Source organism: Paroedura picta, chromosome 2 (assembly GCF_049243985.1).
Source record: "Paroedura picta isolate Pp20150507F chromosome 2, Ppicta_v3.0, whole genome shotgun sequence".
NCBI classification, from domain to species: Eukaryota; Metazoa; Chordata; class Lepidosauria; order Squamata; family Gekkonidae; genus Paroedura; species Paroedura picta.
The window spans coordinates 125,415,477-125,437,345 of NC_135370.1; the positions used below are offsets into that span (position 1 = coordinate 125,415,477).

General features: G+C 43.3%; 1 pseudogene; it reads left to right on the forward strand.

Annotated features, from left to right (window-relative positions):
• The first annotated feature begins 3,098 nt into the window (after window positions 1-3,098).
• On the forward strand, window positions 3,099-6,186 carry LOC143828936 (thioredoxin reductase 1, cytoplasmic-like; annotated as a pseudogene).
• The last annotated feature ends 15,683 nt before the right edge of the window (window positions 6,187-21,869 follow it).

Below are 21,869 nucleotides of genomic sequence, written 5' to 3' on the forward strand. Positions count from 1 at the left end.
CAAGATAATCTTTATAACTGTTGTAAAAGTCTACAGTGTATGAGTACTTTTCCCAATACTCCCCCAAATTTCCCAGTTCTTCCACTGGAAAAACTGAAAAAAATTCCTCAGAGAAGAATAAGCTTTCACATCTCTAATCCACTTAAATCCTAACATCACCTTTTCTTTAAGATTCTGTGAAAAATATTATTTGTATTTGAGATTAGGCAGGCATCATTTACATATTAACTATAATATAGGATATAAATTTTCATAAAGGAGAGCCAAAGTTTGTGTTTCTGAAGAATCAGCAGCCGTTTCATGCAATTACTGTCAGGGATCTGTCTCACTAACTCACTCAGCAGATACTGAGATGGAGCTTCATTCATATGATCCACAACCAGAATTTGGCAGCTGATGCTGAACATCATTAATTAATTTAATTTCCTTTCCTGCATGTCTCTAATATGTAAACATGGGTTTCCCCTAAAGAGAAGAACCACTGGGTGAAATATAGATTTTAAAACAAAAGGGACCATTTTTTTAAAATAAATATTTCACTATACACATTAAATTCAATCCATTTGCTGTAAAGTATCTCAATTGGATGTAACACGGAAAAAGTTAAGCACATTTTAATCTCATCAAAATACCCAGCTGTGCATGTAAATTCCATTTATTTTAAAAGAATCTGAAATATGCTTAATTTCCAATAGATGACTTTATTATTTTTATGGGTGCTTCAATGAGACTAATAGAGAAAACAGCAAGCTTTGGGAACATCACTGCTTGCCTACCTTGCCCCCCCCCCTCCATTTTCGTGATCTCCTCAGCAAATAGTTCTGTTTAAGGATTGCTTCTTCCCTATAAAATGGTATGATTTTGTTTTGAATTTTTGGGAGGAAAGAAAGTAGGAAGATGTTCTTACAGAAGGGTTTTGGTATTGTCTTTTTTTTTGGGGGGGTTGCTATTGTCTGAAGTCCACCTTTGTTCTCCAGGCCTTACCCAAGAAGGAGTGGGCCATGCCACTCCCTTCATGGTGGGGTGATAAGGATCTATTCCACATTGGGGCTTCTCAAGGAAGTGTGGATTTTTTGGACAAGCACAGAATAAACGGGAATCCCTAGCCCTACCTTCATCCCAAATAAGTGTTTCCACTAGCTGGTAAGGGAAGAAATGGTTACCTCTGACAAGGTCCTCTGGGTCTCTTCAGCTAGGAAAGGGATGGAAATTTCCTTATTAGCAAGGACATGGCTGACTATCTAATGGAGTTACATGGGTGACATTGTTTGCTGCAATGAGTCTTGGGAAGAGGGGTCAGTGGTTTGGGTCTACACCATTACAGGTTGGAGCTCTTAAAAGAAAGTTCAGGCCGCCAAAGAGAAGACGGTCTCTAGCAGTTAAGAAGCACCAAAGGGAGTGACTGAAACTCTCTGCCCATACTGAGGCTGCCTCTGGAAGATGCTGCAGCACCAGCAGGGACCCCCAGCTCATCCTCTTTTCCAAAAAGTTAAGATAGGGACCTGAACAAGGGAAATAACATCCAAATATGGAAAATTATAGACACTTCCTAGGACTGTATACTGGAGACCCTTGTAAGAAAGGCACAAGAAGCTTCAATGTGATTCTCTAATTAGGACATGTGAATAGGCCTCTGAGAGACTGATTGGAGCCAGGGAAATTACTTTCTGAATGGACAACACTAGAATCTGAGTGTTTCCATCCTGACCTTCTTTCTTATCTTCCTGTTGAGCCACTTAAGGCCTAACATGGTGCTCACATCTCCAGTCTTTTCCAGGACGCTAAAAAAAAGGCTTTATTAACATTCCCCCAGCCTGTTTTTAAGATGCTGGAATGGACTCTATTGCCCTGATGTCCAGAGGATGTTAAAATGGCCTTAAGCAAATGCAGGAGTTTACAAGCCACTTGTCAATCTTTGGAAAGTCTGAAAAGGTCATGCCAAAGAACTCTTTCTTGGGCTTTTAGGGCCTTGCATTCTATCTAGAGCAGGGGTAGTCAACCTGTGGTCCTCCAGATGTTCCTGGACTACAATTCCTGGACTACCCCTGTTCTAGAGGATGTATTTATTGAAATGGAAATTACTGGCCTATGGTATGTTTGGAGTTGAAATTTGGAAGATTTGAAGGAAGGATAGGTCTGAATTTAGGTGCCAGAAGAATTCTTAATTGGGAAGAGCTCTATAATAATGGACAGTTTACTTCTGATAACATGTCTGCACAGAGATGAGTTCCCTATCTTCTATTCTAGATTGTCATATCCATTTTGCAAAGAGTAAAAATAATAGTTGCTTTAAAAAAATCATCATGTCATCTGTGACAGTCTTTAATGCATGAAGAGCTTTTGAAGTGTTTTTAATTCCCTTACTTTCATAGTTTGGCTAGACAGTTCCTCTTAGTTTGGTTTCCCTTTAATGAAATCCTGACAGTTAACTGTGTTTTCAGTTTATTTTTGGAAATTCTCAGGAGTTCCCTGACAATACTGCTAAGGTTTGATAAATTGCATCTCTTTAAAAGCCTATTGATCTGTTCTTTTAAGATTCTAGGTCAGGCCTCTTGCCACAGGTCATGTACAATGGAACAGGATGTATCTGGATGTTTATATCTCTCAGCAGAAAAGTTCACAGAAGAATTCAGGTTGTCAAGGGTGAAAGTTATGTCAACCTGCTGTATTCTTTAAGACTTTTAAATGCTTGGATTCTGCAATAATTCATCCAATATAATAAATCCTAGTCAAAATTAAAATTGATGGCTCAATTTGGTATTAACACAGATTAAAGGGGAAAGCACTGAGAACACTGACACAGAGAACAGTCTAGGAGGTAATCGTGCTTACCTTCAAACATCAGTTCGTTAAGATGTAGTAAAGATGAAGTCACTGGAAATGTGCTACAGCTTGCTCCCAAGAGGGAAATGTCCTTAGGATTGCACCGCAAGAGTTTCTTTTGAGAATTAGGAACTATTTTTGATATTAACAGTTCACAGACAGTCAAATAAGGCAGTGGTCGTCCCCCCCCCCTCTAATTTTGTCCTCTTAGAGAAGTTGGGCAGCAACTGAAAGAAGCCTTGTATGAGCTCAGAAAGGAGACCTCAGAGCCTACTATGTTTGTTCAGCAAAACCAAGAAAGAGGTCACCAGAAAACGTTTCAGGAACACAAGGAAGGAACACTTTAAAAGATGTTTGAGGTGAATGGCCAAGTAGAAGGACATCCATATGACTATGATCTGTTTGTCTTTGGAGAGGGCTCAGGTGGACTGGCTGCTTCCAAGGAAGCTGCCAGGTTCAGTAAGAAGTGATGGTGCTGGATTATGTTGTCCCTATTCCTTTAGGAACTAGATGGAGCCTTGGAGGAACTTATGTCAGCATAGGTTGCATACTTTAAAAACTGATGCACCAAGTAACTTTGCTTAAACAAACTATATCTGATACAACCAATTTTGAGTAGCAGTTGAATCCCAAAATAAATCACAGCTGAGAGGCCATGATGGAAGCTGTTCAGAATTACATTGGCACTCTAAACTGTGGCTATTTGGTAGACCTCCAAGAAAATAAAGTCATATATGAGGATGCTTATGGAGAATCTGTTGTGCCTCACAGGATTATTTATTTATTTGTTTGTTTGTTTATTTATTTATTTATTATATTTATATACCACCCTACCCTGAGACTCAGGACTGTTTACATAAAACTTAGTGGAACAGGGAACAGTACAAATAACGCAGTAGTTATAAATGGTAACAATACAGTAATAACAAATAGAAGAGTAGAACAATGGTGAGAATAGTAATTCTCACAGCATATTCATGGCCCCATGGTTTGGATGAATCAGTGGTGATTTTCTTGGAAGGGAGGCTCGGGGGACAGTGGAAAGTGATTGGTTCTGGTCAACCTCAACCAAATGCCTTGTGGAGGAGCTCCTTTTTGCAGGCCCTGAGGAATTATTCAAGTTCCATTAGGGCCCTGATCTCCTCCACATGTGGGCAGAAGGCATAAAGCTCTTTGAGGGGTATAGGCAAAAAGGCTCAAAAAGGTACACTGGGCCCAGACTGTGTATGGCTTTAAAGGTGATAACCAGAACCTTAAACCTGATATTGCATTCGACTGGAAGCCAGCGTAGTTGTTGAAGAATGGGCCGAAGGTGGGACCTCCATGGTGTTGCTGTGAGGACACTGGCTGCTGCATTCTGGACCAGCTGTAGTTTCGGGATCAAGGTTAAGGGCAGGCCTACATGGAGAAAGTTGCAGAAGTCCAGTCTAAAGGTGACCATTATGTGTATCATTGTGGCTAGATGTTCTGGGGCACTAATAGTTTGGCTTGATGAAGGTGATAAAATGCCAGCCATGCTACTTTCATGACCTTTACCTCTATTGAGAGAGAGGAATCAAGAATCATGCCCAGGTTCCTGGCAGAGTGAGCCACTCATAGCTGTACTCCGTCCAGGTTGCATAGGTGCACTTTCTCACTTGGGCCCTTCCTGCCCAGCCACAAAACTCTGGGCCATTCCGCACCGGGATCCATGTTGCAAATTGTTTGCGGAATGAAAAATCGCCATTTTAAATAGTGGAATTCGTCGTTATGCATACCTGCCTTTGTAGTGGAATCCAGTTGCGTTTCTATCGTTTCCCACAGGGTTCCGGTCTCGGCAAAAATCGCTAGCCAGGAAGCGCTATTGCTGAGCTGTGTCCCGCCCCTGGCCGTCAAGCAGCCAATGGGCGGCCGTTATCATGCTCCCAAACAGCCCCTTTCCCTTTAAGGAAGATTAAAAAAAAAAAAAACACCAGTTGCAACGAATATGCATTGATTCGTAGCAACGGAGAGACCCATCCAGCTAGCAGGTGGTATTTGAGCTGCCGTTTCATCGTTGCCACGCTCCCCCCGAGTGAACCCCCCCCCCTCACGGGCGCGATTTTCGGCCGAAAACAGTGTGAAAAATAAAGGGAAAATAAACCAGCAAACGGGCCTCTGTGTTGCTTGTGCTTGGTGACTTTAAACAGAGGGACTGCAGCCGGAGAAGCCTTGCTGGGTAAACGAAGGCTTGCCGGTGCGTTGATCTCCGCTTGCTCGGAGAAAGAAAAATGGCGATCGCTTCGCCGGAAGATCAGAGGAGAGAGCCGTGGGAGGGACTTTGCAGAAACCACAACAATGGTAACGCACAGAACTTTCCAGCTAGTGTTGCAGATTGGTTGCAGGAGTGTAGCGCTTTCCGGAGGGTGAATCCACTTTTTGGGATTTCCCTGAAAGCGCTACAACGAAGCACTTTTTACGGATCGGTTTCAGGAGTGTTGCAGATTGTCAACGACGTTGTGCATAACGGCTAAACTGTAGCGATTTCAATTAGTAACCATTGTGCTATTTTGAACGAATGCGGAACGGCCCTCTGTCTTTGAAGAGTTGAGCTCCAGACAACTCTGCTTGAGCCAGTCATCACTGCCTCCAGGCAGCTGTCTGATGCTTCTGGGGGAGAATCAGGGCAGCCTTCCATCAAGAGGAAGAGCTTGGTGTCATCAGAATATTGGTGACAACCCAGCCAAATTTCTGCACCAGTTGAACAAGAAAGCAGTCCCTCTAATCCTGGCATCGGTGAGGTGGTGAGCTAGAGGCTCATGGTCAATTTTGTTGAACACTGATCAAAGGTCTAATAACATGACCAGTGCCAACCCACCCCAGTCCAACTGGAGACAGCGGTCATCCGTCAGGGTGACTAGCGCTGTTTCTACCCCATGGCCAGGCCATAAACCCGACTGGGATGGGTCTAAGACTGATTAAGGCAACAAATAATAGAGAAGTACTATACAGCAGAGAGATTTCTGATTATTACAGGAGAAAGTCTCCATTATCCCCCATCTGTGGAGACAAGAAATATCACACCAGTGATGACCTTTTCTCCCTGCATTACTGCAGAGGAAAGTTGGTGGTTGGGGCTTCCTAAGTTGCCCTTGATTGTGTGACGTTTCTTGCTGGTCTTGCTTTATATGTGACTGTGATGGTACACTCCATTTGCCCAAGAGTACATAGCAAGCAAAATGGGGGAGTACATGAAAGAACATTGAATCAAGTTAATTTAAGAGATCCATGCCCATCAAGATTGTACAGATCAAGGAAGATACTCCTAGGATACTAAAAGTCACAGCTTGTCATACTGAGAATACTGAAGTTATTGAAGGACATTCAAATGACATGAATACTTAGTCTTGAAGAAGGCATTGGAGAGAAAGTGGTTACAAAGAGAACCACTAATTTTCCATTAATTTCCTTGATGTTCCATGTGGCAATATGCCAACCCTATCCAGCAAGGAAAACTGGCTAGGGCACTCTGTGGAGACAGCGAAGTGTAGTTAATTGAGATCTTGCCTAAGCAAAGCTATTCAGCTTGCCCTGCCAAAACTATTGGGAACATCATGCTCCACATTAGGGATGTTGCAATCTTTGCCAGATGAACTTATCATAATCGATGCTAGCAATTCTGGTGAGCCAATCCTTGGATTAGCAAACACCCCAAACTGGCTGGCATTGTACCCTTTTTTAATTATTACTTTTTATTTACTATTTGGATTTATTACCCACCACTATCGGAAACCATCTTGCAGATGCTTACAACAATAAAACCCCATATAAAAATAAAACAATATTAAAAACCCATGTTAACTCGGCATCAAACTAAAAAACCCAACTCCCACCTAGCACCTCAGGAGTCTGGGGCATCTGCTGTTCCAATTAAGAATGAAACAGATGTAGCTGGAGGAGGCCCTAGATCTTCCTTACTTTGGCTTCAACCAAAGACCTGGTGGAAGAGCTCTGTCTTGTAAGTTCCACAGAACTGAGAAAGTTCCTGCAGGGCCCTCATCTCTTCTGGAAGTTCATTCTGCCAGGTTGAGGCCAGGCAAACCTCCCACAGTCCAGTAACCATCAACAAATTAGTACCCACAGACCACAAGGCCCTGTGGGGGACATAAGGCAAAAGGCAGTCCCTCAGATATGTGAGTCCCAGACCACAAAGGGCCTTGAAGGTTAAAACCAAAACCTTGAACTTGATCCAGGCTGCAACTGGCAACCAATGCAGCTGCCTCAGCACCAGATGGATATGGACCCACCAAGGTGTTCCATGAGGACCCTGGCAGCTGCATTTTGTATCAGCTACAATTTTCTGGTCAAGGACACGGGAAGGCCCATAGAGCAAATTACGGAAGTTAATCCTGGAGGTAACTGTTGCATGGATCACCATGGCTAGGTGTTCCAAGGACAGGTAGGATGGTAGTAGCCCCACTTGGTGAAAATGTAAAACCTCAGGTAGGCTACTTTCATTACCTGCACCTCCATTGAAAGGGAGGCATCAAGGATCACGTCCAGGTTCCTGGCAAAGGGTGTTAAGTTGCACCCTGTCCAGGCTGGGCAGGCACACTTCTGGGTCTACCTCCTTCCTTCCCAGCCACAGGACCTCTGTCTTGGAGGGGATGAATTTCAGGTGACTCTGCTCAAGCCATCCAGCTATGGTTTCCAAACATCTGGCAAATGTTTCTTGGGGGGGTCTGGGCAGCCATCCATCAGGAGATAGAGCTGGATATCATCTGCATACTGATGACAGCCAAGCCCAAATCTCCAGACCAGCTGGGCCAGAGGGTCCATGAAGATGTTAAAAAACATGGGGGAGAGAACCCCCCCCCCTCCCACGAAACTCCACATGTGAGTTCAAAGAGGCATGATAACTCTTCTCCCACTGCAGATCTCTGTGTCTGGTTTGGAAGGAAGGAGATCAGCCACTAAAGGGCTGTCCCACATATCCAAGTCCCAGTGAGGTGGTGGGCTAAGGGCTTGTGGAATAAGAATAGCCAAACTGTACCTAGTTAGCTGGTGTCATAGGTCATCCATCGGGGCGATCCTGTAGCCAGGATGGAAGCCCTGTTGGTATGGATCAAGAACTGAAGCTTCCTCCAAGAATGCCAGGAGCTGCTCCGTGGCAGCTTTTTCAACCACCTTGCCCAGAAATGCAAGGTGGTAGTTGGCAGAGTCACACAGATCAAGTGATGGTTTCTTCAGCAAGGAACAAACCACCACGCCCCTTCAGAGCTTCAGGGAACTCCCCAGAAGACAGGGAGAGGTTGTTGATATCCCTGAGAGGGCCTTCTATCTTATCCTTTTGGCTTACTAGTCATACTGGTGGCTTGATTTTTAGGCCTGACCAACAGATAGATCCAGGTCATTCCAGATCTTAGAGAAAGAGTCTTGTACTAGCAAGGATATCAAATACAAATGTGTGTTGAGCCAGATGTGTGTGTGTGGAGGGGGGGATGTTTTCAGCTACATCTGGTGGCATTGCCACGGCAGTGAGGTGTGTTATCAATCATTGTTAAAGAGATTAAGGGGTCATGGTCACTGGGTAGTTATACTGCAATATCTAGCCCTCTTGATCATTAATACTAAGAAAGCCTCCCGGGGGCCTTTGTGGCAATTTGTTTCATTCAAGTACAGTGTTACACAACGACCAAACCTGGTGCTCTTTTCTGTCTGGGCAGGAGGTAAACTTAAAGGAGTGGGGGGTGGGGAACAGCCTAAGGCTACCTTAGAAAACACTTCAGTTCTTTATTTGCCCACAAAACACAAGGCAGGAATTTCTGATCCTCCTGTCCCAAAGATACCTTGACTGCATCTGGCTTCATTAATCATAGCCCTCTCGAAGAGGAGATGCTGAAGAAGAGCTCATGATGTAGCAGCACAGCGTCTACTTAGCTTGCACAAAGTTCAGTCTCCTGTATCTCTCCTAGATGAGACACCTGAGAGCAGCTGCCAATCTGTGTAGACAATGCTGACCTTGAGGGAACAAGGGTATGATTCAGTATAAGGCAGCTTCATGGAGGGACAATGGCCTAAAAACATTTTCCTGGGCATAAGCCACATTGAATAAAATGGAAATAACTTCCAAGTAAACTAGTTTAGGATTTTGGCCCATTTTTCTTCTCCATTGTACTTAAGTCATAATCTAACCTAGTTATTTTAATCTTAAAATGAGTTATGGACCCTATTCTGTATTGGGGGGATCATATTAATATTCCACCTAAGTGTTGTTTTATGAGTACAGATTGCAAATGGCAAATCTGTGTTCTGCAAATCTGTTACTAATCAGAAAGATTTTTAAACTAATCATTGCTCCTACTTAATGATTTCTTAATTATGCAAAGGCTAATCATTTCTTTTTTGAAATGGTGTTCAACTGATTACAAGAAACTGTGGCAATCATCTGATATAAAAATGAACCATTTAAAGATGACTCATGAAATAAAGAATCTGTCAGGTCAAAGGAAATTCAATCTGTATTTTCAGGCGTATAATCTACCTGTGCATATATCCTCTTTCTTCTTGTCTGCATTTCCCCTTCGTACTAGGCTCTTCTGAGCCACTGATACTATATATAGCATAAAATCTTTAACTGGTACTTGTACAGCATTTTTCCACCAAATGATTACAGAAGTACTCAGAGAACTTTTACAAAAGTGTTTACAACTATTCCAACCAGTTAAGAATTACCAGACCTGAAGGGGGATTTCCCATATTTATAAAGACAACTGTCAATTATTTATATTGAATTATAATGAATTACTTTGAATTATGTTTATAATTTTCATTGTTTGCCATCTTGGGCAGTGGTCCCCAACCCGCGGGCCATGGCCCGGCGCTGGGCTGCGAAGGCCTCGGCGCCGGGCTGCGGCTCCTTCTTCCCTCCCCCCCCGAAGCGAGAAGCTCGCCAGGCCGCGAGCAAATCGGCCGCCAAATCGGCCATTTGCGCTGGGGCTGCCACGCGTGTGCGGGCCCCCGGGCCGCCCTCTCCTCCCACTACGCCGCAGCGGTCCGCAGCAAGCGGAAGCTTGCGGACCACTGATCTTGGGGACTTGGATTGGGTGGAAGGGTGCCTTTAATATGTTTTATATAAACATATAAATAAAATAAATATATGAACTTCTGAAGCTTCCTTAGACTGGGTGAAGCTCACAATTATCAATTCTCACAACTAGTAGCTGAGGTGTGCTAGATGAAGATGCCAGAGACTGAACTGGGAACTTCGGCAGGCAAAGCGTGTGATCGTCCACTGAGACCATTTCCACATTAGGAGATATAACTTCTTTTAGCCTCACTTTGGATTTCCTTTGGATGCCTCAAACTGACTCTAGCATTTCCACATTTGGGCTTTTCTCTCCATATTTCCCAGGCTGAAATTTGTGACATGCTTTCCACAGAGTCTGATGGAGGCCGCCTCCCATGGTGCTTTGCTCCCTTCCACTCTTCAAAAAATGTGGTTTTTTGCAAAATGGTGCCTGCTTGCATCTTTGTTTTCATTGCGCCCTTTAATACCACCATTTGGCGTCCTTGATTGTCTTCCCTCCTTCCCCCCACAAGTGTCCTGAATGTAATTTTAAAAACCACTGCTGTGCAAGACTGCTTTTTAAAAAAATTAAAAACAGCATAATGTGATCACACCTATTTTTTTTAAGGGCAAATTTTTCAGAACAGAGGGAGGGAGGGAGAGAGGGAGGGAGGGAGATTCCTTTGCTACGGGGCAAATGAGGGGACAATTCAGGACTGCTCCTGAAGAAGCAAATTTTAGCGTGGAAACAGACAAAAAAGTCAATCCATTAAAAATGCAAATCCAAACAATATTGCTAGTGCAGAAAGAATCTGAGCTTTGACTCCTCTACATCTTAAACATGAGTAGACCTTTACCACATTATGATTTACAGTTTTTAGATGGAGAACTGAGGCTGGCAAACTGGTGCCTAAGCATATACATATATGTTAAGCTGAGATGTGAACACGGGTTGCCTAAGTGGGAACCCAACATTTTATTTATAAAGGTCTTTACTGTTTAGAGAAAGGCATAAGATGAACACCATTGTTTGGTTTTACATTTTATCCAACTTGGCCTTTGGGTTCTAGTTGTTGCTCAAATTGTGTTGTAGACAGAGTATCTTCTATATGCACTCTTGCTTGCACTAGAGGGAGTGTGAATCTCATCTCTGCCATGGGCAGCTCTGCCTGAAATCAGACTAAAATATTCTGCATGCTGTGGAGAGGCCATCACCAGTCTGATCAAAGACCATAGTTGTTAAGTACAATTTAGGATGCTTTAGGATGCTTAGGGCTGATCCTGCATTGAGCAGGGGGTTGGACTAGATGGCCTGTATGGCCCCTTCCAACTCTATGATTCTATGAATTTAGTGAAGCATGAAGATCAGTTCAAGGAAACTCTGGTCAATAACATGCCTTTTCCTTATATGTTGGTTTTTTAAAACTCCCCTTGTCAACACCATATATTTTATTCCATTTGAAAACAGAAACTACCTACCAAACTGGCTTGAAACATGCACGCACACACACGCAATGTTATTGTCATTAAAAAGTACAGGAAGAAACAAATAAATAGAAATCCAAATAGATACATGCATTAAAAGTTGTATTTTTCCTAAATTAAATTTTAATTTTTATAAAATACATAATAATTAATCTAAACCATTTGTTTTCTTTTCAGTGCTTTGGTCAGGCATGTTAACAAATCATTGTATGAGTATTGCACAAATTTAAATCAATGAGGAAGTTCTCATGGATGAAATGCATTTAATGTACATGTACATTATTAACAAATGTACCTGGTCATAGAAAAGATATGATAAGTCTGTAGCATCCCCACACGTACAAGTGTAATTTTACTAAAACATTTTTGCACTAAGGGAAGGTACCTAGCTATGTAACCATAGTTGATGAATTTTGATGCACAATTTTTAATATTTAAAGTTTGATCAAATATTTCACAATTAAACATAATTTTAACCCTTTTGGAATTGACCTTGATATTTCTATGTACAAGCTTTTTCTTCTTTTTAAACTTCATTTTGGTTACCTACTTTTTAAGGTGTTACTAGACTCGGATCTAGATGTTTCACCATAAAACAACATAGTTACTCTTTCTCAACTTTCTTACCATTGAGAACTCCCTGAAACATTCTTCAGGCTTCAGAAGTGGTACAACTATGCAGAGTATGGTTGGGAAGCATAGCTGTGTACATGCCCACCTGGGGCCCCTCTCCTTCCCACCCCCTCCATGCCCATCATTGGCCATTTTGGGAGGGAGTGGGACAACTTGACAATATATGGTCATATCACTTGATATATGTTTGACAAATTTTAAAAATATATTAAAAAATTAACTCCCACCCATTTGGAAAATCCTTCCAGGGTTGTCAAGAATCCAAGGATTTCATGAAACACTGGTTGAGAAAGCCTGCTCTAAAACTATTGATGAGTAGTGAGGACATTTAAAGGCAATGTTTCTTAAAAGTGAAATACTGAAAGCTTAATCACAAACAATTCCCTGGAGAAGGAGAGATGGAAGGAGCCTAAGGAAACCAAGGTGGCTCCATAAACCACTGTCAAATGATTTGAGGAATAAAAAAGAGTCATTTAGGAATGAAAGGAAGGCCTTAATACCAAGGATGAGTATAAACAAATAACCAATAATTGTAGGGACAGGGTTAAAAAGCTAAAGCTCAGTATGAGCTTATGCTAGCAAGAAGTGCTAAACATAACAAAAAAGGCTTCTTGAGTTATATTTCAAGTAAGAAAAAGACTAGGGACATGGTAGGATGATTGAGGGGACAAGAAAGTCAAATTATAACAGATGATGAAGAGAGGGCTGAACTGCTTAACTTCTATTTCTCAGCAGTCTTCTGTTGTGAGGGAAATAGTGCTCAATGTGGGAAAATGTAACACAACAGGGGAGATGGGAATGGTGGCCTAGAATCACTGTTGGGACAGTCCACAAACACCTAGTTCCTTTAAATGTAACAAAGTTGTCTGGGCCAGAAGAATTGCATCCAAGGGTACTAAAAGAACTTGCAGATGTAATCTCTGAACCTCTGTCAATTATTTTTTGACACTTCTTGGATAACAGGTGAGGTGCCATATGATTGGAGGAGGACAAATGTTGTCCCCATCTTCAAGAAAGGGAAAAAAGAGGATCCGGGTAACTATCGAACTGTCAGCTTGACATCTGTAGCTGGAAAAATTTTGGGACAAATCATCTTTGTTACATTTAAAGGAACTAGGTGTTTGTGGACTGTCCCAACAGTGATTCCCAACAGTGATTCTAGGCCACCATTCCCATCTCCCCTGTTGTGTCCTCCTGCAGGAGCTCTAAGAAGCCTATTTGGATGAACAGAGAACTTCAAGAGGAACTAAGAAAGAAAAGGAAAATGTTCAGGAAATGGAGGGAAGGACAGAGCTCTAAAGAAGAGTACCTACAGGTTACTAGGCACTGTAGATCAATCATCAGAAAGGCCAAAGCTGAGAGTGAGCTAAGATTGGCCAGGGAAGCCCATTGTAACAAGAAAAGATTTTTCAGTTACGTGAGGAGCAAACGTAAAGTAAAGGAGGCAATAGGCCCGCTGTTGGGTGCGGATGGACAAACTCTAACGAAAGATGCAGAGAAAGCAGAAAGGCTTAGTGCCTATTTTACATCTGTTTTTTCCCACAGGTCTAAGTGTTTAGGCACATCTAGAGATGGCTGTAGCCAAAGGATAGTGTCTGGGTGGCAGGTTAACATGGATAGAGAGGTGGTCGAGAGGCATTAAGCTGCACTGGATGAGTTCAAATCCCCTGGTCCAGATGAAATGCACCCGAGAGTACTCAAAGAACTTTCCAGAGAACTTGCACAGCCCTTGTCCATCATCTTCGGAACCTCTTTAAGGACTGGAGATGTCCCGGAGGACTGGAAAAGAGCAAACGTTATTCCGATCTTCAAAAAAGGGAGGAAGGATGACCCGGGAAACTACAGACCAGTGAGTCTGACCTCTGTTGTGGGGAAGATAATGGAGCAGATATTAAAGGGAGCGATCTGCAAACATCTGGAGGACAATTTGGTGATCCAAGGAAGTCAGCATGGATTTGTCTCCAACAGGTCCTGCCAGACCAACCTAGTTTCCTTTTTTGACCAAGTAACAGGTTTGCTGGATCGGGGAAATTTGGTTGATGTCATTTACTTGGATTTTAGTAAAGCTTTTGACAAGGTTCCCCATGATGTTCTGATGGATAAGTTGAAGGACTGCAATCTGGATTTTCAGATCGTTAGGTGGATAGGGAATTGGTTAGAGAACCGCACTCAAAAAGTTGTTGTCAATGGTGTTTCATCAGACTGGAGAGAGGTGAGTAGCAGGGTACCTCAGGGTTCAGTGCTCGGCCCGGTACTTTTTAACATATTTATTAATGATCTAGATGAGGGGGTGGAGGGACTACTCATCAAGTTTGCAGATGACACCAAATTGGGAGGGCTGGCAAATAGTCCGGAAGATAGAGACAGAGTTCAACGAGAATTGAACACAATGGAAAAATGGGCAAATGAGAACAAGATGCAATTTAATAAAGATAAGTGTAAAGTTCTGCATCTGGGTCAGAAAAATGAAAAGCATGCCTACTGGATGGGGGATACGCTTCTAAGTAACACTGTGTGTGAACGAGACCTTGGGGTACTTGTGGATTGTAAACTAAACATGAGCAGGCAGTGTGATGCAGCGGTAAAAAAGGCAAATGCCATTTTGGGCTGTATCAACAGAGGCATCACATCAAAATCACAAGATGTCATAGTCCCATTGTATACGGCACTGGTCAGACCACACCTGGAGTACTGTGTGCAGTTCTGGAGGCCTCACTTCAAGAAGGACATCGATAAAATTGAAAGGGTACAGAGGAGAGCGACGAAGATGATCTGGGGCCAAGGGACCAAGCCCTATGAAGATAGGTTGAGGGACTTGGGAATGTTCAGCCTGGAGAAAAGGAGGTTGAGAGGGGACATGATAGCCCTCTTTAAGTATTTGAAAGGTTGTCACTTGGAGGAGGGCAGGATGCTGTTTCTGCTGGCTGCAGAGGAAAGGACACGCAGTAATGGGTTTAAACTTCAAGTACAACGATATAGGCTAGATATCAGGAAAAAGTTTTTCTCAGTCAGAGTCGTTCAGCAGTGGAATAGGCTGCCTAAGGAGGTGGTGAGTGCCCCCTCACTGGAAGTCTTCAAGCAAAGGTTGGATACACACTTTTCTTGGATGCTTTAGGATGCTTAGGGCTAATCCTGCGTTGAGCAGGGGGTTGGACTAGATGGCCTGTATGGCCCCTTCCAACTCTATGATTCTATGATTCTATGATTCTATGATTCTATGATCAATTAGTCAGTCGTTGAGCAGCTGGAACAGAGAGCTGTGATTTCTAAGACCCAGCATGAGTTTTGCAATAACAAGTAATGTCAGACCAAACTTATCTCTTTTTTTTTGAGAAAGTGACTACCTTGCTGGATCAGGGGAATGCTGTAGACATAGTTTATCTGGATTTCAGTAAAGTGTTTGACAAGTTCCACATGATATTCTTGTTGACAAGTTGGTAAATTGCAGTATGGATCTTAATTGTGTAAGGTGGATCAATAACTGGTTGACAAATCATATCCAAAGGGTACTTGTTAATGGCTCAGCATCCTCTTGGAGAAGAGTGACAAGTGGAGTTCCCAAGGGATCTGTCCTGGGGCCTGTGTTGCTCAACATATTTATAAATGATTTGGATGAGGGTTTAGAGGGGATACTTATTACAGATGATACTAAACTGGGAGGGAAAGCAAACACCACCGAACACCGAATCAGAATACAGGATGATCTTGATAGTCTCGATAAGTGGGCTAAACTGAATAAAATGAAGTTCAATAGGGACAAATGTAAAGTTCTGCATTTAGGTAGGAAGAACCAAATACAACAATATAGGATGGGGGAGACTTTTCTTGGCAGTAGCATGTGCGAAAAGGATCTAGGAGTCTTAGTAGACCATACATTGAACATGAGTCAGCAGTGTGACTCAGTGGCTAAAAAGGCAAATGGGATTTTGAGCTATAGCAAACGGAGTATCGTATCCATATCACAGGAGGTGATGGTTCCGCTTTGCTCTGCTCTGGTTCGGCCTCACTTTGAGTACTGTATTGAGTTTTGGGCACCCCAGTTGAAGAGGGATGTAGACAAACTGGAAAGTGTCCAGAGGAGGTGAGGGGTTTGGAGATGGTGAGGGGTTTGGAGACCAAGACATATGAAGAAAGGTTGGGGGAGCTTGGTCTGTTTAGCCTAGAGAGGAGACAACTGAGAGGGGATCTGATAGCCATCTTCAAGTATTTAAAAGGGTGCCATATGGAGGATGGAGCAGAGTTGTTCTCTCTTGCCTTGGAGGGACGGACCAGAACCAGTGGGATGAAATTAATTCAAAAGAAATTCCATCTAGACAGCAGGAAGAAGTTCCTAACAGTTAGAGTGGTTTTTCAGTGGAACAGGTTTCATCGGGAGGTGGTGGTTTCTCTATCTTTGGACATTTGTAAACAGAAGATGGATAGCCATTTGATGGAGAGTCTGATTCTGTGAAGGCAAAGGGGTGACAGGTTACAGTAGATGAGCAATTGGGGTGTGAGTGTCTTGCATAGTGCAGGGGGTTGGACTAGACAACCCACGAGGTCCCTTCCAACTCTATCTTTAAACCGCCCGTGGCACCGCGGGCGCCACGGACTAAATAAAACAGTAAGGGCTGGTGGGGAGGAGTTAGAGTGGGCCCTGTCCGGGATAAAAACTCGGAGGAGCGAATCAGGAGCCGTGAAGCGGCTCCTGATTCGCTCCTCCGAGTGGCACTCCAGGGCCAAATGTCCAATTGGGAGGCACGCGAAGCGCGCCTCCCTGTTGGACACTTGGCCCGTCTCCCGGACTCCGCGCCACTGACTCCACTACTCCCAAGCCGCCATCCTCCATGGATGGCCGCCAGGAAGGACGCTCGCACCACGCCGCTTGCCTCGGGGAACACTCCTTCCCCTTCATCCAGCGCCAGCCCTTCACCACACCGCACGACAAGAGCCGCGAACTTCCCACCCCCACCCTCAGCGTCCGTCCCCCCCACCGTCCGCCCCCTTCCTACCCCCCCAAACCCCCAGTTCCCGCTCGCGCAACCCGCGCCCTTCCCACCCCCACCCTGACCACCGTCCGCCGCCGCCCGCCGCCACGCACGCCCTTCCAGAACCTCTTGCCTTCCTCTCTGCTGCTTTCGCCGCCGAGCTCCTGAGGGCGCTTTCCAGCTTCGCGCCCTCTCCAGGACTTCAGTCCACTAAGAGGACGGCACTGCGCCGCCTCGCTCACAAGCCGCAAAATGGCCGCCAGCAGCGGCTGCGCGCCGGCAAGCCGCTCCAGGCCCCAACATGGTGCCCGATGACTACTCGCTGCCGCCGGCCCTCTCCGCAGACACGCCGACGCTTCGCTGCCTGAGATCCTCTTCTCGCCGCCGCCCCAAGCCGCCGTAAGTTGCCGCCAAGCCCAGCCACCGACCTGTAGCCGACAGCCGCCCCAGCGAGGCACACGCCACCATTCGCCTGCAGCCTCCATCTCCCCGAGCTCCCACCCGCTCTCTCCCCTCCATCCAAGACCCCAGGGAAGCCTTCCGCCTCTCAGGCCTTCCCTCTAATGTCGCCCCTCGCGCCCATTTTACTAAAAAATAAAATGGGCTTTATTACTAGTTATTCTATAATTCAATGTTGTATGAACAAATAGAATACTGATTATTTGTTTATTTTCCCTAGCTGTAGACAGAGTTTCTATTTATTCTGCTCTATGAATTATTCATGCATATAACATGCATTTGAACTGTTGAAATGTACAATAACTATATAATTACTATTCTTATAGAAATAGTTCTCTACCAAAGTTCCATTTGGACACTTCCGGAATGAAGTAAGCCTTGCAAAATAGATGTGGAAAGTTCTACTTTATGGTAGCAGATAGTTCCAGGTAGCCTTTCCCCCCTTGAAATGCTTTGATTCCTTTAATTAATAGTACGTTGTACCACATGAGCTTCAATATAAGCTGGTCCTAAATGAATCCATTCTGCCTCCCTCTGGAGCCCCCTGTGGTCCACCTTGCACTTAACTAAATGTGCTGAAGGAACACAGTAATGAGGTCATCAGGCCACAAGAATAGTAGCTCAAGACATTTGGAATCATGGGGATTTCTTAAAGTTATTTTCCCAATTTTTTAAAGGATGCTTGATAAAACTGAGTAACTCCTGAATGACTCTCATTTAGGGTTCCTATCACCACCTTGGCAAGTGTCAGGAAATTTTGTGGGTGCAGAGGTGAAGTGTCTTGGGAGGATCTGTTAGACTTTGTCAAAGCAAGAGTGACACACTGACTGTAAGGAAAGGTTAACTGTTAACATTTGGTATTGCTAGTGGGACAGGCAGAGCGGGTCAGGTGATTATTGGTATGTAGAGTGCTGTTTCTCCATTGACTTACATGTCTAGTCTCACGTAGACAACTGTAACCAGAAGAGAAGGCAATTCTCCTTCCTCTGTTTGCAGAACCATGTTAGACTTTTACAATGTGGGGAAGATAATGGAGCAGATATTAAAGGGAGCGATCTGCAAACATCTGGAGGACAATTTGGTGATCCAAGGAAGTCAGCATGGATTTGTCCTGTCAGGTCCTGCCAGACCAACCTGGTTTCCTTTTTTGACCAAGTAACAGGTTTGCTGGATCGTGGAAATTCAGTTGATGTCGTTTACTTGGATTTTAGTAAAGCTTTTGATAAGGTTCCCCATGATGTTCTGATGGATAAGTTGAAGGACTGCAATCTGGATTTTCAGATTGGGGTGGATAGGGAATTGGTTAGAGAACCACACTCAAAGAGTTGTCAATGGTGTTTCATCAGACTGGAGAGAGGTGAGTAGCGGGGTACCTCAGGGCTCGGTACTCGGCCTGGTACTTTTTAACATATTTATTAATGATCTAGATGAGGGGGTGGAGGGACTATTCATCAAGTTTGCACATGACACCAAATTGGGAGGGCTGGCAAATAGTCCGGAAGATAGAGACAGAGTTCAACGAGAATTGAACACAATGGAAAAATGGGCAAATGAGAACAAGATGCAATTTAATAAAGATAAGTGTAAAGTTCTGCATCTGGGTCAGAAAAATGAAAAGCATGCCTTCTGGATGGGGGATATGCTTCTAGGTAACACTGTGTGTGAACGAGACCTTGGGGTACTTGTGGACTGTAAACTAAACATGAGCAGGTAGTGTGATGCAGCGGTAAAAAAGGCGAATGCCATTTTGGGCTGTATCAACAGGGGCATCACATCAAAATCACAAGATGTCATAGTCCCATTGTATATGGCACTGGTCAGACCACACCTGGAGCACTGTGTGCAGTTCTGGAGGCCTCACTTCAAGAAGGACGTAGATAAAATTGAAAGGGTACAGAGGAGCGCGACGAAGATGATCTGGGGCCAAGGGACCAAGCCCTATGAAGATAGGTTTAGGGACTTGGGAATGTTCAGCCTGGAGAAAAGGAGGTTGAGAGGGGACATAATAGCCCTCTTTAAGTATTTGAAAGGTTGTCACTTGGAGGAGGGCAGGATGCTGTTTCTGCTGGCTGCAGAGGAGAGGACACGCAGTAATGGGTTTAAACTTCAAGTACAACGATATAGGCTAGATATCAGGAAAAAGTTTTTCACAGTCAGAGTAGTTCAGCAGTGGAATAGGCTGCCTAAGGAGGTGGTGAGCTCCCCCTCACTGGCAGTCTTCAAGCAAAGGTTGGATAGACACTTTTCTTGGATGCTTTAGGATGCTTAGGGCTGATCCTGCATTGAGCAGGGGGTTGGACTAGATGACTTGTATGGCCCCTTCCAACTCTATGATTCTATGATTCTATGAATGCAACATCCAAGATTAGCAGCTCCTGAATGAGCTATAGGAAGATATGCATTTTCTTGTTTTGTACCCCAATTCCCCTATCCTCGTAGTTCTAGTAAAATACTTTATTAAACTTTAACACTGCCATGCCTGTTCTCATCATTTATTAACTCAGCAGCATCACTTCTGTATGACACTCTTGTCTTCCTCCCCAGGGAAATTCCTAGAGCCATTTTTTTCTCCTGTTCCTCAGGTATTGGCCTGGAGACACAAAGGTGAGTAATTGGAGTATTTCCAGTGTATACTGAGGAAGTATGTTTTCAACTATCTTTCAGGCAGGACACTTGCCAACAGTCTTTATGTGTGGAGGAAGGATCTGGCCTTTGCTATATATTTGTATTATATTTAATATTAAAATCTGTAATTTGTTGATTTAGCTAATCTGAGTGTGACCTAGAGTGAGAAATGTATTGCTCAGTCCATCAGAAAAGGCTTCCAAGATAATATGTTTTTCTCGATGTATGGCCACTTTTACATAATGGGAAGGCATCATTTATCTGCACATAGTTTAAGAGAGTAAATCCTTTTATAGCAGCCAAGAATAATAACAGCTAACTTGATTCTTCTTTCCTTTTTGCATGGATAATGATAATTACATATGTTGGAAGAGATTATTTTAGAATAACAGAACATATAAAAAGACTTCCTGGCATGTGTCATCTTGAAATCATACCTCTTCCTGTAGTACTCAAAATTCCAAATGTGAGTCAAAGCCATGAGTCAGGACACAGAGTTTCTGACAATGATTAGATCACAAAACTACAGTGAAAATCTGATAATTTGCTGTATTATGCCCAAAATAGACATATTGTTTAATGATGTTCCACAGAGGACTTTTGAAATTGAGTACTGGCAAACATGGGAAGCTTTACATGCTCCTTATTTATTATTTATTTATTTGAAAAATTTCTCTTTCCAGGGAAACTGCCTGAGGCAGCTTAAAAATAAAATAATTAAAAACATGAGACGTTATTAATGCCCCACCATTTGAACACCACAGAGTGTTTTTGCTTTAAAAATCAACAGTTTAAAGTGGGCCTTAAACATTTATCTGGCTAAAAATCAGACTATAAAATGAGGTTAAACAGATTGGCACTTCAGTTAAAACCCTAGGTAAACACAAAGAATTGGCCTGGCTCCCATGTGTATTCCTCCCCATAGGTCAGTTGTGCAGACAGGTCATTTTATTCTGCTGGTGAATTTTGTATTACTGGGAGAGAAAAAAACTGTTTTATCACTTCAAGTAAAAATTGAAAGTGACACCTAGGAATTACTGGAAATTTTATGGTAAAACCATTTCCCTGACTCCTTGACAGGAGTTCCCAGCCAATTCTGTTCACCTGTGTTATTTCCAGGCTAAATCTGTGCTTGCAAGAGGGATGTTTTCCATCTTTCTATAGGAAAGATGCTTCTAGGAAAAGAAAGAACTTGGCCACTGTGCTCATGAATTTTATGGGATTCTATTAGTCCATAAGCTCAAACAAGGATTCTCTTTTAATCATATTTTGACTTTATAGACCATACCCCAGTATAAAAAGATACCTGAAAACATGTAGCTTAGCTTAACCTAAAATATCTTAGCCTATAGTGAAGTATTAATTTTGTTTAAAATAGCATAAAGCATAAGCAGCATAGAGCATGCAAAGCAACATAAGATCACAACAAGCAGCATAGGCATCTCACCAGTCCTGAAAAAGTGTAGTGGAGTACATTCAAAGTTGGCCCAAAGATGGCTCAGAAAGAAAAGGCCTCACCTCCATGATGCTTTTCTTCATATGAATGCCTGAAAGACAGGAAATGACAGAGTGAGAGACTTTGGATCCTCTCTGCTTGGCTCCCATTGGATATATCCCTATACTCTTTTTGGCTTACCTGCTCACTCTTCTAACCAAATCAGATTCTTACAACTGCTCCTGGATTTCTGCCAATAATGACATCTCATTATTGGCAAAGATTATCATATAGTCATCAAAACTTTGTCTTGTCTGGGTTTCCCCTTGCCAAGGATACCCCAGCTCTTCTATGTTGGAACCATTCCTAAACCCACTTCTACTTTGGCCCAACACTATTGACATGGCCTATCTTC